Raw genomic sequence first — 27869 nt, 5'->3', positions numbered from 1 at the left:
ATCCAATAAAGATACTACAAAATAAATGATCATATCCTTCCTGCCCAAACAGGCCTTAGGTTGACTTATGTTACAGTCTTGTGCCAACATCTAGAAATAATAACTCAGAAGCCACAAGCTTCCTACCCCAGAAGCAGAACAAAGCAGGGACGGTGGGAGAACAAAACCCCTTTGTCGTTTATTTCAAAGCACCACGTGCATCTGGTCTGATTACTTATTCACTTCCCTTCCCCCAAGTGGTGACAGGAAAAATTCTTGGATGCTTTGCAAGATAATCTAAACTGGCATTACATCCTGCGAGACAAAGCAAGCAGCTGCCGCTGAAAGACCACTCCATCCCTCCTGCCTCCACCCAGCCCCCTTAGCTCAGATCACAATCAAAGTAAGGTAAAGGAGAGGAACGATTTTGCCATGAGTGTACCTCACAAAATCTCCTTCCCCTTCCCTAGCAGACCTCTGAAACTGGCCAGTGAAAACACACTCCAGAAGGTGAGCAAAGGATTGTTTCCAATCTAAAGTGAACCACTGTACAGAAAAAGACAGGAAGGAATGGTTCGTTTTAGGTTTTGTTCTTCATTTCTTTTTCTTTTTGGCCCCTTAATTGTTTACAACGGGTGAGTGGAGACTTCACTTTTGGCTGCATTCACACTAGTTTATTCCATTTTCACGTTAATGCTGCTGAACTTAGAGGAGGGAAGCTTTTAAAAGTAGTCAGAAACGTGGCACGGTATTAGTTTCATAGAGAGCAGGAGAAACCTTTCACTGACATCATGCTACAAGTTGTGTGGAGATCACAGGCTGCCTGGACAACATGCCATGCTGGGCAGGGAACCTCTGCGGGCAGGAGACCAGGTATATTTGAACTGTAGTAAATGGATGTGTATGGGAGATAGATGGAGCATTTAAACCTTAACAACAAAAACCTGTTGATGTTCCCATTTTGTTTGCTCGCCACCTGAAATTCCAGTAATAAATTTACCAGGCAAACATCACAAGTGACTGGTTTGCACATCATAATGCCACACCTCTGTGTGACCCATGAGGTTTTTTTGGGGGGTGAGGGAGCCACATTTAGCAGTAAACAAAGTATTTCCAACTTTCTTGCCATCCTCCCTTCACTGGGCTGAGAAGAGTACTGTTCAGGTTGTGCTCTTCTTGTCCTGCTCAAATAACCTTTAAAAATAAGCCCAAAACAAATGATTTGCCCAGATGTGGAAAATCCAAACTACAGGACCTAAAGGCGTCATTGTGAAATTAACTAGGGCATACTATGCTTGCGTGTGTGCGTGTTCTTTTGAACCTTGTTGAACCTTGAGGCTGACTATAGAACTTAATTCCTTCAGACAGCGGCCCTCCTCCAGCAGCTTGCAAGAGGTACTAGCTTCCCTGCATGCCTGAAAAAATGTGGTCGAATGCCTGTTGAGCAACATATCAAATCCAATAGAATAATGCAAAGCTATATGAATAAAACCACTGCTGCCCTTTGCCTTAACTGTTTGTTTAAGCTTTCTTTCTTTGTGGTGTCTTGCTCCTCTGGCCAGCTTAGCAAAAGAAAAATGCCTGGCTGCCAGGATGCAAAGTGTTTAAGACTTCGACTTAATTAAGGCCAGGGTTGCTGTTGCAAACCACAGCAGGGCAGTTAGTTGCTAGAGAGGTCAACATTTCACCTGGAGCTGTTCAAGGGTTTGAACCAGGGGTCAGCAAACTTACCGTGTCTCAGGCCGGTGTCTTCAGCGCCGATCGCGCGGAGGGCAGGGGAGCGCGTGTTCATACGCTATTTCGGGCACACTTCTGTGTCAGAGGAGCACCGGAAATAGCTTGGGCGCATGTGCACAGGCCTCCTCCGACCCGGATGTGCACCGAAAATAACGCACATGTGCAAATAACGCTTGCGCATGCACAAATAATGTTTGCACACGCGCACAAGCTATTTCCGGTGTTCCTCTGAGCTGGAAGTGGACAGCCGCACACTGCAGCGCCGGTAAGAGCGGGCGGCGGCAGCAGGCAGCGGGGGATGCCGTGGGCCGGATAAACGAGTCCCTCGGGCCTTATCCAGCCCACGGACCTTAGTTTGGGGACCCCTGGCATGAATCTCACCAGGTGACCTTGAGCCAGGCTATCTCTCTTGGCTCTAATCCACCACATTGGTTGTTCTAAGGTTAAAACCTGAGAGAATCCTATGCATGCTGGAGGAAATAAATGGGTACAATGGTGACAAATGAGCAAATGATGCTGCCTGCAAACCTTGTTGGGGCTTAAGGGGAAAGCAAAGGCTGCCTGCAGAGCAGCGTGGCCCCTCCCCCACCCCAAAGAGCAGCCCAGGAGTGCACAGCCTTCCTGCTGCTTGCAAACGTTGCCGGTGCTTCAGGGGAAAGCAGAGCAGCGTGGCTCTTCCCCCCACCCTCAAAGAGCATCCCAGGAGCGCAGGGCAACAGCGATTTGGCTCCAGGGACCACACATTCGCTCCATAAGACGCACAGACATTTTCCCTTACTTTTTAGTAGGGAAAAAGTGCGTCTTATGGAGTGAAAAATACGGTAACTTCCAAGCAAGGGTATTGGGAATCAAAATTTAAGATTGATCAAGAGTAGGCTTTTTTCATTCTTTTTTGGTATTAAAACTGATGCCTGCATGCAAATGGGGCACTCAAGGAATGCATTTGAACAAAAAAATGTTTCCGTAATCCACACTATTAAAAAGTCCTGATGTGAGGGTGCAAAGAGACACGCAGAGTCATAGGGAAACGGCATGCAGCCTTTGTGCCACATCAGAAATGAAAGCATCAAGTTGCGAGAAAACCACTACAAGACCTGCTCTTCCACACCTTCCCTTCCAAAGAAAAAGAAGCAAACCATCTGCCTGCCTCTTCGGAAATGGTGCTTAGCTCTAATTTGTAGTTGTGGCTGTTTTAATTAAGATTTCATTTTACTTACGTTTGTTTCCTGCCTAAGGCTCAGCATGGGTAATGGTGCTTTAAACCAGACAAATATACGAAATACAAAACCACAACCATCTCCCTGGTTATTTCAACACAGTCACCAAATGCCACTGCATATAAGAACAGCAATATGTACTGCCCAAAAACAATGAAGGGTCACTTCCCATGTCAGACAGCGGCATCTCATTGTTTTTTCCCCATCAACTAGTGGTGGAGAAACACACAGCAATATCACTATACTATATGGGGTAAGTGATCCCTCATTTTCTTGCCTTGCCCATCATTGTTTAGGTGCAGGCACTGTGTCCAGATGTTAGCTCTGTTTTGTACTGCGTCTTCTAGACGAGACTATGTCCTAAGGCAAGAAAGTGACGCTGATTTGGATTCCGCTTCTCTTGCCTTTACATGTTTCAGTTTACATCTTCCTGTTCTGGAAAAAGGTTGCTTTCTACCTGCTCTCGTGACACAGGCTAGGTACCTTTAACAGTTGCCCTAGAACCTGAGTTCATTCCAGCAAGTTATCCATCCATGGAGGGATGGAGAAAGCTAAACCTACTGGATTTCTGTGTGTCATGCAACTCTGTGTGTGTGTGTGTGTGTGTGTCGTGCAGCTGTTAAAGGTGCAAAGCCTCTGTAAGGAAAAATGTGGGAATGGCATTCTGGAACTCTGAGCTCTGTGTTATGCTAGAAAACAGTATTTATGAATCCTTTTCCTTTGGATAGGGTTGCCAGATTCATTAAGGGGCAAGGCTTCTGTGCTAATAGCAAGATAATTTTTTTTGGCACAGCCAGCTTCTCTCACCATTGCAGTGCTGTGATGGATGAAGCAGTAATTATTCTTGATCACAAGGCAAGAGTGAATCCATTTTGCCATACCACTCACTATGCATCAGGTGAGGGTGAGATCCAAAAGCTGGGGCTGGACACAGAATTGCCAGACTGCATATGGAACAAGGCTCATGTCTTCTGCACTCATTGTATTTTTAAAGCGTACACCTCAAAATTGCTCAGTGTTCATGTGACCAGCATGAGATTGCAGGCAAGTGCCTTCCACAGGTACCCTCACCACAGAGCTTACTGTAGATCAGAGGTGAGGAACCTGGGATTGATGGGAGGTGGAGTCCAACAGCAACTTACAGAGGCCTGCAGGTTCCCCAGCCCTGGCTTAGATTGTTTGTTGAGTGTAGCTCTGTGACAAGAAGACCACCTAGAATTTCAGAATTAAGTAACTCTTTGCCTGTGATGAGGCAGCAATATGTAGTTGCCATTATGCACAAGTCTGTGCTCAGAGCACACTGCCAATAACCTATATTTAGTACAGGTGGTGGTGGTATGCATAAGGCCTGATCCTTTTTTGTGGTGGCACCAGGACATGTTCAGCTCCATCTCAGTACTGGGCAGGGAGCCAGATAAGAGAGCATTTCTAGCAGCTGTTGTGTGATCCTGTGAATCAGCCTTATATTCCCCATGAATCAGGAATGGTCCATATGACGATACCGGCAGGGTGAGGGCAGGTTGTACTAATTGGTTACATGAAACCCAAATGTCTTTCCTCCATCTAATGCTTTTGGTTCTGTTCATTTTTCAACATGCTTTGGAAGTTGACCTCTACCCGCACATGCCATACTGTTCCAGCCAATACTCATCTAAACCATTTAAAGAAGTTGGTGTACACACAAATATCTGCACCAATGCCACATGCCATTTAATGCTGTTTGATCTACTTTTACAATGCTGTTTGGAAGCCATGCGTGTCTCCTCTCCAACCATATGCCTATCCTAGTATTCAAAGGGGGGCAATGTGATTATTATTGTTCATTATTTTGTTTATTAATCACTTCCCATCAAGCATCCTGAAGCAATTTAAAATATAATAAAAACATATACAAAACAGCTGTGTGGCTGTTTGTGTATGTTTGAAACAACTGCATATATAAGTTTAAAGAAAAAAACAATCATTTACAACACACACACACACACACACACACACACACACACACAGTGTTAACAGCAGCACATATATTAAATCAATTCAAATCCTATACTGATACTAGCTGGGATAATGATCTCTATATCTCTGTATCTACCTTCCAGCAGCTCGCCTACCTGTTAAATCTGGTCAGGACATTGTGCCATATTTGGAAACCTGCATTTATAAGGCACAAAGTTTAAAATAAATCTGAGGGCACATGTTTATTTGTGGCCTGGATACCCTTTGAATTTTAACCTGGAGGGATATCTGATGCCTGTTGTGTCTACAACAATGTTTATCAGAGCACAGTCCTAGAGTGTGGGTGTGAATACAAGTTGATGCCACTATTGGCACCAAATCAACTTCCTCTTGTATGAGTGAGAGAGAGCAAGAAGGGATTACCAAAGCAGAACAATCACAATCCAGGGAGCGGTAGTTCTTTTCCCTCTCTGCTTAGCAGAGTGGTTGGTTTCCCTTATTCACTGACTCCAAGAGGGCAGGTGAAAAAGTCTACAGGCCCCCTGCACATTTAACAATAGTGCCGAAGAGGAAATGTCAACAGCTGTACAACAAGTTGCACTTGCTGAAATCCCCTCTTCTGCATAACTATTAAAGCTGCAGGAGCCCTGTTCTTTTTTTATCTGGCAACCCTACTCCCCACACCCTTACTTACAGGAGTCTGCTGGAACTGATTCAACAATAGGTGCAAACTAGGCAACTGCCCATGGTGTCAAATCTCTAAATGTACTCAAGTTGCTGAAAGTGCACAGAGGCAGTTGAGCTTTGCCTCCCTTCTCCCCAGTAACACAGAGAAAACGAACTCCTCCCAGCTTTTATCATCCAAAACTGAAATCTTAAACCCTTCTTGTTTCTACCCACTAACACACACACACCTCTCCTTCTCTGGCTTGCCAAACCGCTTCCCAAATTGACACTTTCTCCCCTGTTCACTTACATAATTCTAATCCAAAACTGCTGATCTTTTTTATCATACTGTACTTTTTATTAAGTTTTCCAAAAATTTAACACATACATTTAAATACATAGTAAAACATTTTTTCTTTGTTATTTTGGCCGACTTCCCCCGCCCCTTTCCCATGGTGTTTTAATTTCTCTCCCTCTATTGCACCTTGTCTTCTATCTCTTACATCTTAACAACACTACTATAACATTTAAATTCTTCTGTGGCTCATAGTTCAAATCTTGTTTGTGTATCATCATATAATAATATTCCTTTAAATTGTCAGAAAAAGGCTTCCATTCTTCCACAAAACCTTCATTATTAAGTTCTCTTATTTTGGTTGTTGACTTTGCCAGTTCTGCATAGTAAAAAGTGCTGGTCTTCTGTCTTACTATCCTCCGTTTGTGGCTGCCATAGCCTTTGCTTTGCTGATGGACTATCTTGATGGGTCATGACTTGTGTCTTTGCTATGTCAATGACTCAGCCGCTTGATGTCTGCCAGGTGGTTTCCTGGATTTTGAAAAATTGGTTTAAACTCCAGCCCCCACTAGACCCAAGAATTCAGGAGTTTGCTTAAATTCTAAACTTTTACTGAGTCCAGATATCTTAGGGCAGTCTTGCATGCCCCTGTGAACTTATAATATTAGGTTAGACACTCCTGTTTCAATGCTGTGATTAATCAAACTCTTTGGTAGTTAAAAGCTGAAGCAGGAGCCCAGAATGGACCCATATGCATGTTTGCATACTCAGATTTATGTTCAATGGGATTTATTCCAATGGGTGTTCATAAGGCTCACATTGGATTTGTTGGGTGGAGCACAGATTTCAATCATGTAGCTTTCTTTTTTTTTGATGTCATTTGCAGAGACAACATACACTGGGAAGCAAACGGAATTACCTTGCGGTTTTGGGCCAATAAAAATAGAAGGAAGAGATTTGTAGAGAGCTGAATACCTACGACACCTAGTGGTTAAAGTCCAGAAATGTCTAAGAAATTGAAATGACGATGAGGAGGGTAGGACAATATTAAGAAAGGAAGAAGGGTGTTGACAGAGATGTAGGCAAAGGGAGCTAACAGCAAGTCCCTCATCTGCAGAGAGACCTTCCTTTCATCCTGGGGGCTCAGCCATCAGTCTTGCTTCTCCCCATGTGTCTGGTGAGCTATCTACCTTTTATTTTCATGGATTATCATGCATTTGTCATCAGCTTATTAATTTTGTTATATATGTAGGGGGGGACAAGGAACTGGGGGTATACATCCCAAAATAAGCTTTCAATCACCACACACTCAGGGCCGGATTTAGATGAAGAGAGGCCCTAGGCAACTCCACTTGTGAGGCCTCTCCCCTTCCCCCACCCCCACAACTAGAAGAAAATGGAAGAGTGTTATAAACAAAACTGAGTGAACCCAAGGATGATGACAGCTATTAAAAATTCTACAATTCACAATTTCTCCTCTAAAGGACATAAGATATTATTGTTAAATACCGTTTGGGTGGGTTCCCCTTTGTGGCTCTTTCAGATCTGCGTATTATACACAAGTCTTCCATGCTAGGCTTCTCCTCTTTAGGAGAATGGTGGGCAGGTCACAGGCCTGTCGTCCTCTTACATACCTGCTGGGATTGACAAGGCATCTGACCCTCACCTGAATCTTATAGCTCTCCTGTAGCTGCCTCTGATGAGTTATCATTTAACTCTTGGGGAAAATAATTAGCATCACACATCACGTGCATGGAAGTTGCCAAACCAATTAACCAACTAGAAGGATTGCTGTTAATAGCACCAGTTTTCCTATAAACAAGATTGTACAAAAACAAGATTGGGTGCAGGCCTGGCCAGGACATAGGCGTTCTGACTGACAAAGGTGACCTGTGTGCTTGCTTGATTAACAGCTGTTGGGAACTTCAAGGACCCTACTCTCCCTTCTTATTGTATTTGTGCTGGACCTGGAGACTCCAATAGAGAGCATTCCATGTCAAGAAGGAGGGCAAGTGGGCACTCTATCAAATGACAGGGCAGGAGTTACACAGAGCAGGGCATTTCACTGGGCATTTTTCTATCAAATGACAGGGCAGGAGTTACACAGAACAGGGCATTTCACCATTGTATGCTTCACTCTTCCCAGACCTGCTCTCTTTTGACCTGTATTTTAGAGCTTTATAATTTGGACTTTGGTTGACAAGTCTTATCAGTTGCTGACGTATGAGTGGATTTTATTTGCTGCCATTCTGTGCTTCCGGTGCACCAGAGTTTACACCAGCGTAATAGAGTTGGCCAGGATGCCAGAAGGGATACAATTTACGAGCTTTCTCCATTATCTGCACAGCAGGGGGTGTTCAGTCAACAGTGCAAAGGCTGAGCTGAAGCATTCCCTGCTGGTTACCTGCTTTCAGCAATAGAGGTCGCTGTTTGGTAGTACCCGACTGGTTAGCTGTCAGATTCTAGAGCTTCCTATTGGTGGCTCTTAGGTAATGCACAAAATACAGAGTCCATTCATAAAACACAGTGTTCATTCATAAAGCAGTAACATAATCGCCATTGCTACATATTGGGTGTATATTTCAGCAGTTGAATGTACAAGTTTATGGTCATGCTGCAGTGTAGTGCTTATGCGACTGTGAATAAAAGGTGGCTAGACTCATTGTCTCAGGGTTTGGGGGGGGAAGAGGTGACAAAACTGATTTCCAATAAGTGCCCCCCCTTTATTTCCATAACAAGTCCTTGAGTCTGTACAGTGGTACCTCAGGTTAAGAACTTAATTCGTTCCGGAGGTCCGTTCTTAACCTGAAACTGTTCTTAACCTGAAGCACCACTTTAGCTAATGGGGCCTCCTGCTGCTGCCGCGCTGCCAGAGCACGATTTCTGTTCTCATCCTGAAGCAAAGTTCTTAACCCAAGGTACTATTTCTGGGTTAACGGAGTATGTAACCTGAAGCGCATGTAATCTGAAGCGTATGTAACCCGAGGTACCACTGTACTCTTAAGGGTAACACCAGGGACCTAGAAGGTGCAGGGCTTGTCAGTCCAACCCCTGCACAGTCTCATCAGGGCTGAACTTAATGCAACTGGAGCAATTTGGCCAAATTGGGTCCCGCAGGCCGCTCCTAAGGGGGCCCCTGCACCAGGGCAATCTAGATGAATTTTATTTATATCTATAAAATTTTGCTGTGAACTGGGGCCCTACAAAAAATAATAATCAAGTTGCGCCCCACTGCTTCAAATTGGGCCCCACTGGCTAGCCCAGAATCTAATGGTTGCTGGGCCTGAGTTGCCCTGCCCTTACATGAAGCCTTGGGTTTACAATTTTGGGAGAGGGGAGACTGGTGAGGCTCCCTAGATTTAGAGGCCCTCGGTTTCAGCCTACTTAGCCTATACATAAATCCAGCACTGTGCACACTAGAGCAGCATCTTGAACCAAGGCAATCATAAAGATAAAGCAGATGAGAAATCAAATAGTTGGCCTCACTGCATCAACACCTTCAAAAAAGCCTGGGCAAAGATGTGCGTCTGAAACCAGAGCTTGAAAATAAGCAGTGTGGGGGCCAGACATATCTTGGCGGGGAGGGCATTCCAAATCCTTCTAATCCTGTTGATTAACGTCTGCTGGACAATAGTATTTCTCTCTTGTCTAGACAAGTTATGAGTTTCAAACGTTCAAATATGTGCAAAATTTCATCTCAGCTTTTCTTTAGACTCTGGAAGAACCAAAGACAACAAATTAAGTACATCCCAATTTTCACTCCAAGAACAACTGCAGCTAAAGCAAAATAACAGAGAACAGAAATTCCTGAGTGTGCTTTCCACAGGAATTGTAGCGGAGTTATATTTTTAAAAATGGATGCTATATAAAAATATGGCTCACATTGAATTTTTCAGTCCTGGGGTGAATCATGGCTTCCTCTTAATTTCAGAAATGAAATGACAGATGCACCTGCACCCTGGTTATGTCATCTACCTGGACTCTTCTCCCACGCTTCAGGTGGACTGTGCCTTTTAAAAACGTTTGAAGTGTCACATGAAGATCTAGCTATTCATTTGTCAAATCTTTTAAGCAAAACAAAAAGATTTATTTCTCAAAACGCATTACTGCCAGAGGTGTCGAGTTCCACCCAACATTTTGGGGGGGAACTCATCACATGACATCACACATGCGACAAACACATGTGACATCATGCGCATCAGGAGCAGGTTGTGAGGAATGCTGAGGTCCACTGCCATTGCAAGGAGGCCTGGGTCCCCAAGACTGGGGGTCGTGGGGCTCAGCCCCATCCCAACATACTTTGTTGGGGCTGAGAACACCTCAGAGTTGGCACCTATGATTACTGCTCCAATGACATGAGGGCTAGGTTTTCTGGCGACATCAAGTGGGGCTAACCAAGCAGGGTCGTGCACTGCCTGCTTCTGCTTCAAGCTTGCAGAACGGTACTTTTTGGAGCTTAACCCTACTGAGGAGTAGGCACATTGGCCAGGAACGCAGTGAGGGTGGTTCCAGACGGGACTCGCTGCTCTAAATATGTGACATCTATCTTCAGCAAGATCGTGAAGCTGAGGCTCCAATACTTTGGCCATTTCATGAGAAGAGAAGACTCCCTGGAAAAGACCCTGATGTTGGGAAAGATTGAGGCCACAAGGAGAAGGGGACGACAGAGGACGAGACGGTTGGACAATGTTCTCGAAGCTACAAACATGAGTCTGACCAAACTGCGGGAGGCAGTGGAAGACAGGAGTGCCTGGCGTGCTCTGGTCCATGGGGTCACAAAGAGTCGGACATGACTAAACAACTAAACAACAACAACATCTTCAGCAAAACTCTGTTTGAAAGAAAATTAGCATAGCAAATTGGTTTACATATTTTTTAAAAAAGGCTGCCCACATACTGTTTTAACAACAGGGGGGAGGTGAGATTTCTCCATGCATAAATTGGTAAACATGTGCTTGTCATGTTTCCATTTCAACTAGTGACCTGGACAGGGTTATTGTGGCGCATGGCCCCCCCGGAGATGATACCCCTCACTTAGTCTCTTAAGTCCAGCTTTGGAGGTGGGGGTGGAAATGTGCTAAAAATGGCTAAGGTATGGGATCTGGAAAAGAGAAGTGGTAAACGAGTTAGCACTTCAATCCGCAATCTCCACTGCAAATATTCCCTCCACCTCTGCATTCATGTTACCAGGTAAGCACTGGATTGGTAGCCCCAGCTTTACCTTGCAATATGCTTTCACCTGGACGGCCAGGTTAGAAATGAAGAGGCGGCGGCTGTACCTTTAATAATTGCACAGAAGAGGAAATTTCAGCAGGTGTAAGACTGCAGGACCAAGCTGCACTTGCTGAAATCCCCTCTTCTTTTCTTGCCAGCTACCCAAGATGCAAGAGCCCGTCCCTTCTTTTTCCCCTTAGCCACCCTGGTCCTTTAGATGCCTGAGCTATAAGCCACGAATTTCCCTGTTTGAAGCTCACCTTTCCTGTGAGCTCACAAGGTGGCCTTCGACAAGCCTCTCTCTTTCTCAGTCCTTCCTTTGCAGCAGGTAGATAATGAATACTGACTTGTAGGGTTGCTATCAGGATTACCGCCAACGTGTATGAAGTGCTTAAGTGCTTAGAGATGCTATGCAAGTTTATAAACTCACCACAGCTCTCTTAGTGTCACTAAGACAAAGCAATGATGTAAAAGCCTTGTTGTTATTTTTTTAAAGCTAAAATATTTAATTGTTTGGTGTGCATTGAAAATATTAACTCCCACCCACCAAGAGGCAAGGCACTCCCAACAACACTCGCTCCATTGACATAAGATACAGTGTAATGAGGAGAGTTTTGCATCGTCAGAGAAATTAGTGCAGCCGACTAGAATATTCCATGGTACAGGGCAATGGGATAGTTTTCTTGCTCTTCATTTTTGCTTTATAACAACAAATGGGCTAGACCATGGGTAGGCAAACTAAGGCCTGGGGGCCGGATCCGGCCCAATCGCCTTCTAAATTCAGCCCGTGGATGGTCTGGGAATCAGCGTGTTTTTACATGAGTAGAATGTGTCCTTTTATTTAAAATGCATCTCTGGGTTATTTGTGGGGTCTGCCTGGTGTTTTCACATGAGTAGAATGTGTCCTTTTATTTAAAATGCATCTCTGGGTTATTTGTGGGGCATAGGAATCCGTTCTTTTTCTTTCCTTTTTCAAAATATAGTTTGGCTCCCTACAAGGTCTGAGGGACAGTGGACCGGCCCCCTGCTAAAAAAGTTTGCTGACCCCTGGGCTAGACAAAACACAACCACGGTTGCAGAAAGTCTTTTGGAGAGAGCTCCTTCACGAGCAACCATCCAGCATGATTCAATAAGGTCCTCAACAAACAGCTTCTAATGAATGAACAATTGTACTGTACCACTAAAAAGTGTATGAAGGGAATGTGAAAATGTGTTTTGTTTGTTTGTATGCATGTTGATACTTGATTGAAGATGATCAAATTGATTTTATTTATTTATTTATTTTAAAAGATAAAGGTAAAGGTAAAGGTACCCCTGCCCGTACGGGCCAGTCTTGACAGACTCTGGGGTTGTGCGCCCATCTCACTTAAGAGGCCGGGGGCCAGCGCTGTCCTGAGACACTTCCGGGTCACGTGGCCAGCGTGACAAAGCTGCATCTGGCGAGCCAGCACCAGCGCAGCACACGGAAACGCCGTTTACCTTCCCGCTATAAAGCGGTACCTATTTATCTACTTGCACTTAAGGATGCTTTCGAACTGCTAGGTGGGCAGGAGCTGGGACCAAAAGCCGGGAGCTCACCCCGCCGCGGGGATTCGAACCGCCAACCTTTCGATCGGCAAGCCCTAGGCACTGAGGCTTTTACCCACAGCGCCACCCGTGTCCCGTTTTAAAAAGATAGATGGAAATAATGTGTTTGGGCCAGACTTTGCATATCTTCATACATTCCCAAAGATGTGGATTGGTGAAGTCAAGGTATTTTGAAAGGGGAAGAACCAGCTAACATTATTCCTATTGACAGGACTGGTGTAGGATGGGGCAAAGTTCTCACCAGTGGGACTCTACCAGTGTGCAGTAATGGACTTGAGAACAAGGGAGGACTCGTCAAGTGGTAAGCCAGAAGCCTAGGAATATTGAATGGCCTTTTGTTGGAAGTGATATAAATAGAAAGGATTGTAAACATTTTTTATATGCAGTAACTGCAGCTAGAATACTACTGGCTCAAAAATGGAAACAAGAAGAACTCCCGACGATTGAAGAATGGAGGATGAAGTTAATGGACTATGCAGAATTAGACAAATTAACAGGAAGGATCTGAAACCAGCGAGACCAGAAATTTACCGAAGACTGGAGTAAATTTATGAACTATTTGAAAAGTATTTGTGATGACCAGACGACGTTTGTAGGTCTGCAAGAAGTTCTGTGAGAGTATAATTGTAAAAATGGAGAAGGGATGATGGTATGTTAATAGATGTAAAGACAATACAAAGTTAAGAAATGCATAAGAAGTGGTTAAGACAGAAGATCATCAGAGGTGCTGATGGAAGTCCAATAAGATTGTATTTGTAAAAAAATGTGTGGTATGTTTTATAATTTACATGTTAAAACTAATAAAATGTATTTTTTTTAAAAAAAGGAATATTGAATGGTCTTTAAAATCCCAGCTGGAAAAGCTTGATAGCATTAGAAACCACGGAAAGAAAGTCCCTTAATAGAAAGAATTATTTAAAGGTATGCAATGGTGGCTATTGCTGCTTATATCTGGTCTGGCAATGTACTAGACTGCATCATGACTATAGAGGTTACATTGCCTTCTCTTCCACATAAGATATTAATATTTCTGTGTAAATTAAAGCAAAACCTCTAGCTGCTGTTACCTATTGCAGTGTAACCAAGTGCTACACAGGGTGACATGTGGAGTCAGAAATTTCTTTCTCATCTTCTTTACTGTCTAATTACTAGGCACATGATTCAGATTTTAGTGTCTGGGGTCCCCCCCCCAAGAAGATAAATGACATCCGATTTCTCTTCATTTACACCTAGTTAAATTACGTCACACAAAAGCTTCGAAGTCCCATAAAGGAAGAAGGGAGTACAGACCACATTTATGCGCACTTTATTTTTTTAGGCATTCATTTAAGACATCTTTGTGTACATCTGAATAATGTTATTTATGAAACAGCCCTTTAGCTAACCTGGGAAATGCCAACCTGTATGTTAAATACATCCTTTGGGCAAGATTCAATTTCCTTACCTTTCTGGGAGGAAGTATTCTGTTGCTTGTTCGTCCAGCTAGCACATATATACTGGAAATTACATTTCTGATTTTGTTTATTTTGCAAATAAGACCTTGATTTGTGAAAAGGATTTTTGTTTTTGTTTTTTAAAAAAACTCTCCTCTCCCCTCTGTATATCTACTTCCCAGCAGAGGGAGCACAAGTGGCGTTGTCCAACAAGCCACTCGTTCATTACTTCAGTGATTGTAAGCTTCTCAAAGAAAAGAAAAATATATCGGGCTGAAATCCTATGCACATCCTTAAATTGAAATCTGTGGGGCTTGGTTCTGTGCTGACATGAATAGGATTGTGATTTGAATGATGTTTAAGGCCACATATGTTCTGATGGACTCTTTTGAAAGCAGATGTGTTGAAATGCACAGTGTGCTTTATGTGGCAAGCATTTCTGCAGGGTGCAAAACAGATGCTTTCGTGCCTTGAATAGAAAATAAAAGAAAAAAGAACATTGTGAATGTTGAATGATATTAATGAAGAAAATCTGGAAAACACAATAAGTAAAGTGGTCACAGTGTTTGCCTGTTTTATGATTTGCATTATTTATTCATTTTTAAAGGTTTTTTTTTTAAAGGAAAGATAATCCCAGAGGGTCAAAAAACAATAAAATTTAGCATTTACTTTATGACTGGACCCAACATATTAAACTTATTGAGATATGCATTTGAAATAGTACTTAAAAGACCTTTGTTGGGTTGAGGAATATGTTACTGGCAGATGTAATAAAATAGCGTAGAGAAGCTCTTATTTTAACACTTTTTTTTTTACTCTGCCACTTCTCTATCCTCAGTTGCCCTCTCTCAAAGCAGCTTTTCTTAAAAATAAAAAGATTTGTAAAGTTGCACCATCAATAGATGAACATTCCTGGATGAGAAATGGCTCACCGCAGCCAGTGTGCCTGGTCTACTGGGCTGGTGTTGCCGTTTGTGTACCCATGATCACAGCATGGGGAAATGGCTCCTTAGACAAGGATCCCTGGAAGTCCAACTACGTGAATTGTGAGGACCCCGCTGCCCTGAGGAAGTTCACCTGAGGAACAAATACAGTACAGGGAACACATCCTAAATGGAGACATGTTGCTCTATTTACTTTGCTTCTCCCTCAGTCGGAAAAAGGCAAAGGCAAATGATACCAAAGGGTGGGGAGATTCAAGTGGAACGCTCCTTCACAAACTGTCTGGCTTCAGTCACCACCTATGCAGGCATAACCATCACCACTTATCCAGAAAGGGGAGGATCTTGAGGTTCTGCACACAGCGCACCACCGTCCTGTGCTCAAAGCTTCTAGAAAGGCAGAGCTGGAGAGGTGTTATTGAGCCCACACGAAGCAATTGCACTTGGAAGAATATGAAGAGGGCCATGCAGCAGAAGGTGGAAGGACTTGGGGACTGAGGGATTCGGAAACCTGGCATCATTTTTGATCATGAGGCCCTGCAGAGACCCAATGGAGTGCATTTTTGCCACTGGGCAACAAGGCTTGGTAGCTGGACATTTACAATGTACAGTGGTACCTCGGGTTACATACGCTTCAGGTTACAGACTCTGCTAACCCAGAAATAGTGCTTCAGGTTAAGAACTTTGCTTCAGGATGAGAATAGAAATCGTGCTCTGGTGGCACGGTGGCAGCAGGAGGCCCCATTAGCCAAAGTGGTGCTTCAGGTTAAGAACAGTTTCAGGTTAAGTACGGACCTCCGGAACGAATTAAGTACTTAACCCGAGGTACCACTGTAAGTGGTTTGGCCGTGAGTCAGCAGAAAGGGGCCGACTTGGGTGGCAGATATGGCATTGGGTTGGATCCTCGTGCATGAGAAAGGCTTGACTTGTTTTCCCCATTGCCATAGCTTAATTTCCCCTCCCTCACACAAAACACAGCGTGGCCCACCATGTCTAGATGCAAACCCAGGTTTTGAGGACAAAGTGAGTATAAATAACTGGAGTGTAGGAAGCAGGCCTGGCTGGAAAGGAGCGGAAAGGAGCATATAAAAAGCAGGGAGAGAGGAGAGAGCTCATGGAGAAAGGAGCAGTGTGGTTCTCTCTGGTCAGGGAGAGAACCAGGAGCCAAAGAAGAAATAGGAGGAGAAGAAATAAGACGTGAGTAGGATTTGGCTTCCTCTAGCGATGAGCACCTAGAAAAGCACAAACCGTCTTTCGAAGACAATTATTTCCAAGGTGGAACAATTATCAAAGGATAAGTAGTCTTCACAGATTTCCTAAGTGCTCGTGCATGTTTACATATTTACATGGGGACTGGTGTTTCAGATTCTGTGAGGAATCAGAGATAACAGATCTCCCCCCCTCCCCCAGCCATGATCAATGTTGCACACTGTGTGATGAAACAAATCATTTGCATATGCTAGTGATGGTGGTGATGAGAGAGAGAGGGAGAGAGGTCCCTGCCCTCTTCCTGTTCCACAATGCAACAAGCCTTTTAATTGAAATGAAACCACAGCATGATATAACAGTGGCATGATGTGGCCGTAGGAAATGCAAGGCCAAAGGCATCACTTGCCATAGGCTGGGTCCAAACCAGAAATGCCACAAGAGTCCAAAAATAGCACAGAGTGTCTGCCTCGTCAACATGACTGAAGCAGGAAGACAGCAGACTGCATGTATAAAAACAAATTTGTTTATCTGGTCAGGATCAGAAAGGAGGGCATTCAACCAAGAGGCAGGCTGGTGGCGGAAACAAACCTAAGAAGAGCTCGGCAGGATTGGATTAAAAGTCCTTGTAGTCCAATATTCTGTTTCCAACTATTGGCCAGTCAGAAGCCTCTAAGGAGGAAGCGTTCAAGCAGGGCATGAAGGCACCAGGCAGCAGCCTCCCCTTATTGTTTTGGACACAGCACATGGGGTTCTTGGGTACTGCCTCTGGAGTGGAAGAAAGCAACCAAGTGCACCCCAGCAGTTTGCACACATCAAAGGTTCATTTCACACCATACACTGAGAGGTACTGCAAAACAGCAGGAAGCATTAAACCTAGCCAAACACATTTCGTAAAAAAAGAAAACTGACATAACAATTTGGGAATGAGTCAAGGCAGCTTTATTCCCTGCTGTCTAACCCTGGCTAAGGCACCCAAGCCATGATTTTAGGGAGGGGGGAAGGCTTTATGTTAGGGGGAGCAGAACCGAGTTATCTGTGATGCAATTGATCAGTGAGTAAAGTATTTGAATGAATGAATTCTATTATTTCGGTCACAGACCAGTTCCAGCGTAAAGTATTTTTATTTATGGTATTTACTTGATTGCAGGGGGGCAGCTGCCTCCCTGGCTATGCCCATGACCCAAGCTTATTCATCTGTACAGCCTTTTCATATGATCTTTGTTCTAAAAAACCAGACAGTTGTTACTCATTTGTTTCCGAGGATGCAGATTAGAGCTGTGTTTAATCTTAATGAGCAAACATTTTTACAATGAAAGTAGCATGTGGGATAGAAACACACTTGAAATCCTCTCTTACTCAGCTTCTTCTTAGCCATGTTATCCCAGCCAAATGGGTCTCAAGTACTCAATATGACAGCATAACGATGTCACAAAATCATAATGTAGCATTGTAGCCATGCCAGTTCAGAGAGAGAGGACAGTGCTTCCTGCCCTTTTTTCTGAAAAGGCAGACACCATATTGCCAATCTGATGATGATTCCTGCGGAACAAATGCAGAGAGGGGGCAAGAAGTATTGCTTTCACTTTGAACAGGGAAATACTTTCACACCTGTTAATAGAGCTCACCCCAAAAATGAAGGAAATTTTCACAAAGTATGGACTTTTTACAAAAAGAGAGAGAGAGAGAGAGAGAGAGAGAGAGAAGATACTCAGCTCTAACATGGACATCTTTTTTCCAGGTAGTACTTCTTTTGTGGGGATAGTCAGTTTTTTCTCATCATTCAAACCAAAACATTTTATTGCTAGGAAAATGTGATTTCCTTACCAGCCTGTGCACTGGTTACAGCCATGTGAGATCTAGGTCTCAGATGCTGGCTGTGCAAGCATGAGCTGCTCTCAACTAAGAGCTCTAGCTTGGCCTAAATATTCAAATGAGCTTACAAAGACATTTTCATTTTGTTGGCACATGGGATGCTCCCTGGGTCTCCCACAAAGGCCTGTTTCCAGACAGTCACTTGATTAGCCCATCAGCTACTCTGCTGTGCCCAGAGTTCCCTTAAAATACATGCTGCCACTGCCTACTAACTTATAGAGAGTAGTACAATTCCCTTTATGTTGTTAATCAAGTACACATACACAGTGCTTTTTTTCTTTAAAAAATGTCTAGCGCTACTCTCATTTTGACTCAAGAAAGCCACCATTTTATAGTGCAAATTGGGGGTGGGGATACAGTAAATGGACAAAAGTACAAAGATTCACAAAATGCTTATGGGTATGCGTCCCCCAGAAAAAAAGCACTGCACATACACAAGGCAAGTGAAGTGAGACATTTACCTCAGAATCCACCCAGATCATAACATAGCTATGAGAGGCAGAGAGAGAAAGAGGGAATGAGATGAGAGACAGAATGAATGTAGGGGTTGTGCCAAATTGATTGCCATCTATGATCTGTGATTGTGACCCCTAAGGCTTTCCCCCATGTTATTTGGAGGCCTTTCTTGGAGGTTTCTAAGCAGAGGTTGGATGGCCATCCGTCCTGTATGATCTAGTTGCAAGGGGTTGGACTAGATGAACTTCACAGTCCCTTCCAGCTCTACAGTTCTATAATTCGCTGATTCTTTTATGTGCGCTTACATTCACAACTCTCATCTCATTCCCTCTTTCTCTCTGTCTCATAGCTGCTGCACTCTTTTCACTTTGGTACTGTCAACCATTCCTCTACTCATTCTTTCTGTCACATGGCCTCCTTTCAAACCACCATCTGAATTTGGTGTCCCACAACAAGCAAACAGGATAGTTTTGCTGGAAACAAGACAACTGCAATTATGAGACTTATAAACAAACAAGGCATAATAAGAAAAGGATACACACTCAGTCATGGTTGTAACCATAGCAATGAGTTCCACAGGCCCATTTGGTGGACTCATTTTAAATAACCTCTCTCCTAGATCAAATGGCATCTTCAGATTTAATCAAGTCAGTATAAAAAAAACACCCGCTGAACCACTGTCGCAGCTACAATTCCTTTTAAGAAATATGAGGCAATCTTTTTTTTCCCTCTTGCCAACCAGTGTGCTGGAACAATATGTCTCAAAACTGTCTGAGTGTTGCTCCTCATTCTGAGTAGCTGTTTCTTCAGAAACAGGAATAAGGTCCTCTTGTAATCCAAAGTTCAAAGAAAAGACAGCACTCTAGGAGTCACAGAATCATTCTTCAAAGTTCTAGCAAGGTTTTTAAAAGCATGATCAAGACTTCTGTGGGGCAAGTTTATTCGTGGGCCAACCCTTAGCACTACCACATTTTCAAAAAAAAACTTGTATGAATGAACATTTGCTGTAATGCAAAAATGCAATTAGGTATGACTTGGGAAAACATGGCTAGAAAAGCAGGTTCTGCTTGTCCTGTAAGATTTCACACCTGCTTGCTTTTTTACATACTGATAGCTGAGAAGGCATTTCAAGCAGTGCAATATGGTACATGTCTACTCAGAAGTTTCATTGTTTTCCCGTGAAGCTTGCTCTGACTGAGCTAAGTATTATGGGATTCCAACTGAATAGAGTTTCCTCCAACAGTAGCTTTGTTGATGATTGACATTCCTTCTTCAAAGTGCACTGATCACCCACTCACAAACCACATATTTTGGAAGTGGTCCTCATTCTGACCAGAAAGCGTTTAGAATAGGCAAAAAGAGGGTTCTGTGCACTAGCCCTTTTTTATTGCTGCACACCACCCCAATCTCTGAGCAGTGTGAGGTTCCAGGTGCTTACCAGGGTTCATGCCTCCTTTGAAATGAAGGATAGTGGAGACTGTAGTGTCTTTATGATAGACAGTTTATTTACACATATATACAACCTGAGCCTACAATAGAGGGGGGTCACAGCATTAACACCCCGTGGGTATTATTATTATTTCAATTTATATACCACCTGGAGGTATTGCTTCTCCCATAGCCACAGACTTGGATTCAAGCAGAAATCAGGCATGGCTATAACTCACAGGCTTCAGCCTGCTTCTTCTTCCAGCTTCTAGCTTACACACACACACACCTCAGCTCTGACTGTTGTCTTTTCTAACTACCTGTGAGTTGAGGGAGTGGGGCCCACCCATTTGCCATATGGCACAAAGCCACTTCCCTTGTTACTTTAACAACCCATATTTAGAGGGCCATTATCAAGAAGCATGTCTGGCTGTTCTGACAATTTGAATCCTTCCTTAGATGTTAACTCTTGCTGGAGCCAAGAATTAGAAGGGTCTTGGCATACAGCCTACTCCCCCACCCCCACCCCCAAGTCATAACATTACATTTGCAAGGATTTAAAGAACGGTAGCTTTAAACCCTTGCAAAATGAAAATTCCTCTTTAATGAAGTACTTCCTGTTTTCCAGCTACTGTGGCTCATCACAGTAAAACATGAATGTGCTCTAAGTGGTACCTAATGCTTTTGTAAACATCCTCAGCCTGTTCTAGTGTGTACAGAAGAGTCCTTTTAAAATCCTGATTCTGCTCCCAAAATAATTCAGCTTGATTAGCTAATGTCTATAGCATCTGTATGGGGGAAAGGTCATAGCTCAGTGGCAGAGCATCTACTTTGCATGCAGAAGGTCCCAATCCTCGGTATCTCCAGATGGAGCTGGGAAAGACTTCTGCCTCAAACCCCAGAGAGCCACTGTTAGTCACTGTAGAGTCGACCAAGCGTCCCCAAACTTGGCCCTCCAGCTGTTTTGGGACTACAACTCCCATCATCCCTAGCTAACAGGACCACTGGTCAGGGATGATGGGAATTGTAGTCCCAAAACAGCTGGAGGGCCGAGTTTGGGGGTGCCTGCTGTAGACAATACTGACTCAGTGGACTGGTGGTCTGGCTCAGTATAAGTCATATTCCTGTGTTTCTATCTGTACATTAATGGAAAGGACGCTCTACCCAACACTTTCTCTTCTAGAGGGCTAAGATAAGGAATATTCAGATACACACACTGAAATACACAAGGAGGGTCACAATGGGAGGAGGCAGTGGATTAGCACTGCAGATGTGTGCAGCAGCTGCTCCCCCCCAACACAGCTCCCCTCACATGTTCATCATCACCCCACGCCATCTCTGCTCCCCATTAATCAAAGTTTGGAATTATTTTCACCAACACAACAGTGGGGAGATTGGTCAGCTTCAGTTCCAGCCAAGGGCATTGCTAAGCACTTACAGGATTTGAAGCACAAGAATCATGGCTCAGATTTGCATAAAATTTGCATATGCTCACTTATCTGAACATATGCCTCTGGACATATTAAGATGGCAGGTAGCTGCCCAGCTTCTCTATAAGCAAAGTAAATAAAAACAACAGTAAGGCTACACTCACAGCATACATCTAATGCACTATGGTACCACTTTAGCCAGTCGTGGTTTCCCCAAAGAAGTATGGGAGCTGTCGTTTGTTAAGAGTGCTGAGAGTTGTTAGGAGACCACTATTCCCTTCCTAAAGTTTCCAAAGTTCCAGTGATTGCTTTAAATGTATGAGGTGAATGTGGCCTAGGTTTTTAAAAAGTGAGGGAAAGCACAGGAGATCTGAGACCTGGCACCAAAGACACTAGGCTCACCCCCCCCCCCCCCGGGGCTATTCAGTGTGAATGCTACTGCAGTGGACTTGTAGGGAAGGAAAGTACGTGGCTGCCAATTCATGTTGACTGTATAAAATTGTGGACCATGCGAGCCTGTCTTGGGCACTTGATTATGCTCCATGAGCAGATCTTGCAACATGTACTTTCTCCAAAAATTACAGCTAGGTCTGAGGAGGTCTAAGAGGAGAACCAGATGTTTCTGGGTTAGTTTCAGAGTTTAATTTTCCAAATGAGAGGTGCCAGGCTTGAGGCCTGTCTGGAAATCAAGCCCTTTGCTGTTTTGAAAGCCGTTACCCATAATTCCTGAGCAGGTGGTGCTGGTGACTGTGATTCTCAATGACAAGGGAAAGGCAACTCATGCTCCAAGGCACATTCTCATTACTTTACCTGTTACAGGGCTAAGCATTTGTATGGGAGAACAGTTTCCAGAGCTAAGCTCTAATGAGCTCTGCTGGATTTATTGCCACCTATTCTCTTTTTCCTTTATTTTGAGTTTGAGCAACCTCTCTGTCTCACAAGTACTTGGATGGGACTAATATGTAGCGACAAGAGTTAAATACCCACACGAAAGCTGCATGGAATCATGCAGTACATAATGCTGCAAATGGCTTCAGGAGGCATAATTTACATTTGCCTCCATAGACTTTTTAAGATTGAAAGCAATCTGTTTCCACCATCGGAATAAAATGCTACTCTGATTCTTGCTTGGTGCCCTGTTAGCAACTAGACTTGCTAGAGGGTTTCTGCGAGGCTCTCCCCACAAAGCCCTGCAGCTAAGGACTCAGTGAAGCTTGCTAACATTTTGACTTGGTAGGGCTGCAATTTTTTAAACCTTTTTTACCATCATAACAGGACTTGTATGGCACTGACTTAGGAAAGTGTGTCATTAAACATGTATAGGGTGCCATTGTCTCCTCTCTCCCTAAAAAGTCAATTATTCCCTGCACATTAATGGGCAGGGAAAGAGCTTTCATATAAAAAGCCCAAATATGATTGTCAGACAAGAGTGACTCCATACCTCTTAATTTGAAATTAAGCCATACCACATGACATACGTTTTTGAATTCATGTATTATTTACACCAGAGGTTTTCAACCTTTTTGGATCCTCAGCTCCCTTGACCAACTACATTCTTTCTGCGGCACCCCTATGGGACTCAGGAGCCCATTTGTGTCACCCCTTGCCTGCAGAGCTGGCAGCCTCTCACCCTTTTTCAAACACCCTCCCTCTCCCCTCTCCTTGGGAATCCAGGCAGTCGCTGCTGCTGTCCCAGGTCTCTGAGCTCCTCACCCCCACACCAAAGAGAGGTGCCTCCTCACACTGCCCTACAGAGGCCTGGGAAGCACCCCCTGGCCAGCTCCAGAGGGAGGGAAGGAAAGAGGGACAGAGGCCAGTGATCGCCGCAGCACCCCTGACCATCATTCAAGGCACCACAGGGTGTCACTGATTGAAAACCTCTGGTTTACACCTACACATCCATAGCAAAAAAAACTAAACACAAAACATATTTAAAAGTAATGAAAACTTGCTTCCAGTTGTATAGTTTTTCTCCTTCCAAATATCAGTTTAACGATTCATTATCCTAAACAGTTTCCCCTAAATTAAAAGAAAAAAGTATTCCAGCCAATAGACAAAAATGATTGTGCATTCAAGCTATATCCCCTGTTAGATCTTGTGTCACCTGCCCTGCCTCATCCAGCAGCTGCTGCAGCTTTTAATGAATGAATGAATGTAGAGAAATGCTTATTACAGAGTTTGTTGCAACACATACACAAGCCATCCACCATTGCAAAAGCAAAATGATTAAGTGAAAAACAGATATTTATTATAGAAAGAGACTCGCTGTTGCTTGCTTGTTCACTCTCACTAGCAAGGTCACCAAAAAATACTAAACTAAACAAATGAACAGCTCCTCAGATTAGGAAATACTCCCTGTTTCTTATCTGGCCTTCGGGGAAACAGCTCAGTGTATGATTCTGATATGCTAATCCTACCACATAAGGTTGTTTCTGAAGCAGCTCTAACTCCTTCCCTATCTGCTATAGTAGTTGTTCTGGACAGGGCTCCTAGCAACAGATGGAGCAGGAGCTTTCCTACTAGGGCTGACTCTTAGGCAGCCCAATCTGTCACTTTTTTCTGCTTAGAGACACATGGGCTATACTTTGCCATAGCTGTACTTTTGGAATTAGGATTAGCCGAGTAGTAGAGAGATCTGATCGCCCAGAGAACAGACAGTTGAAAGAAATGCCTCTGTAAATATAAAATGTATACACTCCTGAGTATTTAGATATGAGCAACAGTGAATGGAGAGGGGGGACTCTAGTTGTGTGTCTTTCTCTTACCATAACCAGAACCTTCACATCTCCAGTTTGGAGAAAGGGCACTCAAACAGGATCATGAATCTGCCATTCCTCATTTTGCAAGCTGAACCATGGCAAATATCAAACTAGTTTGCCTGGGAGATTTGTGCTCCACTAGATTCACCTGACCAAGTAAGAAGCTGCTGCCACTGAACGTCTGTGAAAATCAGCCCACCAGTACGAAATCTGCCCAAAGTGGAATGACCCAAAATCATGCTTCAGAATGAAAAGCCCAGTCAGAGAAATGGAGGTGTCCAGCTACAGGTCCACCTCACTGCTGAAAGACCTGATGTTGCCCTCTGAGCACCTTTTATAGGGTAGATAAATATTAGTCAAGTCTGATGTGAAATTTAACCACATGCCGACAGTCTGTCAACAACTGTGGATGGAAAAGATGGCCTATATATGTACATATTTTAACAGAGAACACCCTAAGCGGAAAATATATGGAAAAATGTTTTGGCAGTGTCCTCCTATAATATGTCTCTATTTATTTTATTTTGCCTCGGCACTGAACAGCTTGATATTACTTATGCTTAATCATGCTGATGAGAGATAGAATCAAGTGTGCTGGGAGGATGGCATGCAAGCTGTTCCCAGCCTGGGTGTTGCAATAAACACAGAATACTGGCTCCAGCCCCACTCCCCTTTCCACTATACTTTTAGTGCATGTGGCAATTAAAACAGCATATTGCATGTGCCTCTTAATTACGGCAGAGGAGCCCCAGGCCTCTGTCTCTGCTACACAGAGTCTTTGCTGGATGGGTCTGCAATTATTTTTGGTCCCTTGTCAGTTCTCACTCTGCTACAGAGGAAAAGATGGATTTGCGGGAGTGTAAAAATCAGATGTGTTCATGCAAAAGAAACACTCAGTTGGGTAGGTTTATAAAGGCCCTTAGAACAGCGTGAACAACTATATATATTCAAAAATTATCAGTGAAATATGACTGAATCTAGACATTAAGGTGAGTGCTCCTCAAGCTGTTGTCCCTGTGCCATTTGTGTTCAGTTGCATGCTTGTGAATTATATCGGTGCACCATTCTGTAGTTTAGCCATTCAGCTGTTATCATGGCAGAATGATTATAGCATGCACACCACCCCAATCTCTGAATGGTGCAAGATTCCAGGGGTTTCAGCTGCTTATCTGGGGTTCAGTTTCCTCAGAATGAGGGACTGTGCGGACAGTGATGTCTTTATGATATATGGTTTATTTACACATATATACAGCCTAAGCCTACAAATGGGGGGGGGGTGTCACAGCATTAACACCCAAAGAGGGTCTTGCTTCTCCTATAGCCACAGCCCTGGATTCCATTGGAAATCAAGCATGGTTCTGTTTCCCAGCTGCTCAGCCTGCAGCCTTGCAACTCCCAACTCTGCCCTTTTGTCTTTCTAACTCCCATCTGCACAGGGCCACTTCCTTGGTTACTGTAATGGCCCATATTTAGACTATTACCCCACCAGGAAGCTAGCCTGGCTATTCCAGGAATTGAATCTATGCTGGATCCAGGAATTAGAAGGGGGCTCAGACACACTGTACATCTTACTCCTCCCTCAGCTCATAACAATATGTTCAGTACATGGATGCATCCTCCTTTGTTGACGCTCACAGCTGTATTCAAAGATAAAATCCCAGATGGAGGCTCAGGCAATATAGCTTCCAAGGACATTTAAGAAATGTAAAGAATTGGTTGTGTTTCTTCAGTACATCTGCTGCCATCAAGACAGAGCTTGAGTGAAGAGCAGGTGAGAAGTCATTTCCATGACAGTGCTGTCTTGAGTACATAATAGAAGAGATGCCTTGTTAGATCAGCTCAAAGGTTTGTTTAGTCCAGGTTTTTCTTTCGCAGTGTCCAATTCCAAATGTGTGTGGGAAGCCCACAAGCAATATATGTTGCTGTTCTTCTTTTAATTCTTATCATTCTCTTATTTTTCTGTTTATATTATTGTTGTTAGCTGCTCTGAGGATCAGAGAAGAACTGACAGCAACAATAACATGAACCACATGACTAGGATACTGTTATATCCCACCTTTCCTCCATGGAGCTCAAGCAGTCATTCATTTCCCTGTGTTCTGTCTTCACAACAACCCTATAAAGTAGGATAGGCTGAAAGAGTGTGATTGACCCAGGTTTTCTGGCTAATTGAGGGTTTGAACTCTGGTATCCTAAGTCCTAGTCTGGTATAATAATAATAATAATAATAATAATGATAATAATAATAATAATAATTTATTATTTATTATTTATAACCTGCCCATCTGGCTGGATTTCCCCAGCTACTCTGGGCGGCTTCCAACAAAATATTAAAATACAATTAAATATTAATTAAATATTAAAAGCTTCCCTAATCAGGGCTGTCTTCAGATGTCTTCTAAAAGTCTGGTAGTTGTTTTTCTCTTTGACATCTGGTGGGAGGGCGTTCCACAGGGTGGGTGCCACTAGGGTGAGAAGGCCCTCTGCCTGGTTCCTTGTAACTTGGCTTCTCGCAGTCAGGGAACCACCAGAAGGTCCTCGGCGCTGGACCTCAGTGTCTGGGCTGAATGATGGGGGTGGAGACGCTCCTTCAGATATACTGGACTGAGGCCATTTAGGGCTTTAAAGGTCAGCTCGGAAACGTACTAACCACTCTACACCACGATGGCTAAAACAAAGGAGGAAATAACTTCCGCTTACACTGTGTTCTTACCTAGTGAAACACATTGAAGCTGTTTTGTTGCCAGAATAGCCAAAATAACTTGATTGAAATTGTTCTTTCCTTCCCCACTGTGCGTAAGGGGTCTGGGCTGATGCTAGCTAAACTGAAGGTAATTAATCACAACACTTCCTACAGGTGCAATCCCTCCATTGCCCTTTAGTCCTCTGTCAGGCAACTGCTTGCAGTAATTATTGGCTATGGTTGAACTGTCACAAATCATTTGGATGCTGCATTGTTTCTGGCAGAAATGTGGGGGCTGTCTAGCTAATAAGCAATACAGATACTTCCCTTGTTATCTCTGACTCTTTTTAAACTGATCCATTCAGTGTATGTGTGATCATATACATCTGCTCGCGTACACACACATACAGTACAGTATGCTGTACAGTTTCAAAGGGAGTCAGACTGCATTGGTGTTAAAATGAAGCCTTTGATGTACCCCAGTGTTGACCTATGAAGTCATAGGCCAATGGATTTCTTGCTTGCTATTCACTGCTCTGTCTGCCTTGCTTTAGGTAATGCCTTAGGAAAATGGTGTAACTCTAGTCATTGAGCATCTCCTTTACTCAGTCATAACTGGATACGTAATACATGCTATATTCGAACAGTCCAGTAATTCATCAAGTCAAAATCCTAGCTGAGAGATCATTAGCACATTACAAATATTTTACCCTCTTCTTCTTTCCTCCCTTCTCTTCCTCATGACAACCTTGTATTGCATTTTCCCATTTTGCAGTGGCTTCCTGACCCCTCCTGGTTACACTACACTATGAATACATATGAAGAAGAAGAAGAAGAAGAAGAAGAAGAAGAAGAAGAAGAAGAAGAAGAAGAAGAAGAAGAAGAGGGCCTCTTTCTACCAATCAGGGCAATAGCCACTGCAGCAGCAGTATGGGAAGTGACTGGATAAACTGGTCCATGCAAGGAAACATTTCAATGTTGTCACAACACCTCAGACTCATTCCTGT

General features: G+C 43.5%; 1 long non-coding RNA gene across 2 annotated transcripts; it reads left to right on the top strand.

Moving 5' to 3' along the window:
• The first annotated feature begins 329 nt into the window (after window positions 1–329).
• Window positions 330–27869, top strand: LOC310825446. 2 transcript variants are annotated; one of them, XR_014555323.1, is made up of 3 exons: window positions 330–489; window positions 12863–12952; window positions 27638–27869. It is a non-coding gene; the product is annotated as an uncharacterized lncRNA (long non-coding RNA). The 2 variants fall into 2 exon arrangements; XR_014555324.1 differs by lacking the exon at window positions 330–489 and adding an exon at window positions 6878–7027.

This window comes from Podarcis gaigeae (genome assembly GCF_964106915.1).
Source record: "Podarcis gaigeae genome assembly, chromosome: 1".
In the NCBI taxonomy this organism is placed as follows: Eukaryota; Metazoa; Chordata; class Lepidosauria; order Squamata; family Lacertidae; genus Podarcis; species Podarcis gaigeae.
Note: the sequence above shows the minus strand (reverse complement) of the source record. Positions and strands in the feature narration are given on the sequence as shown.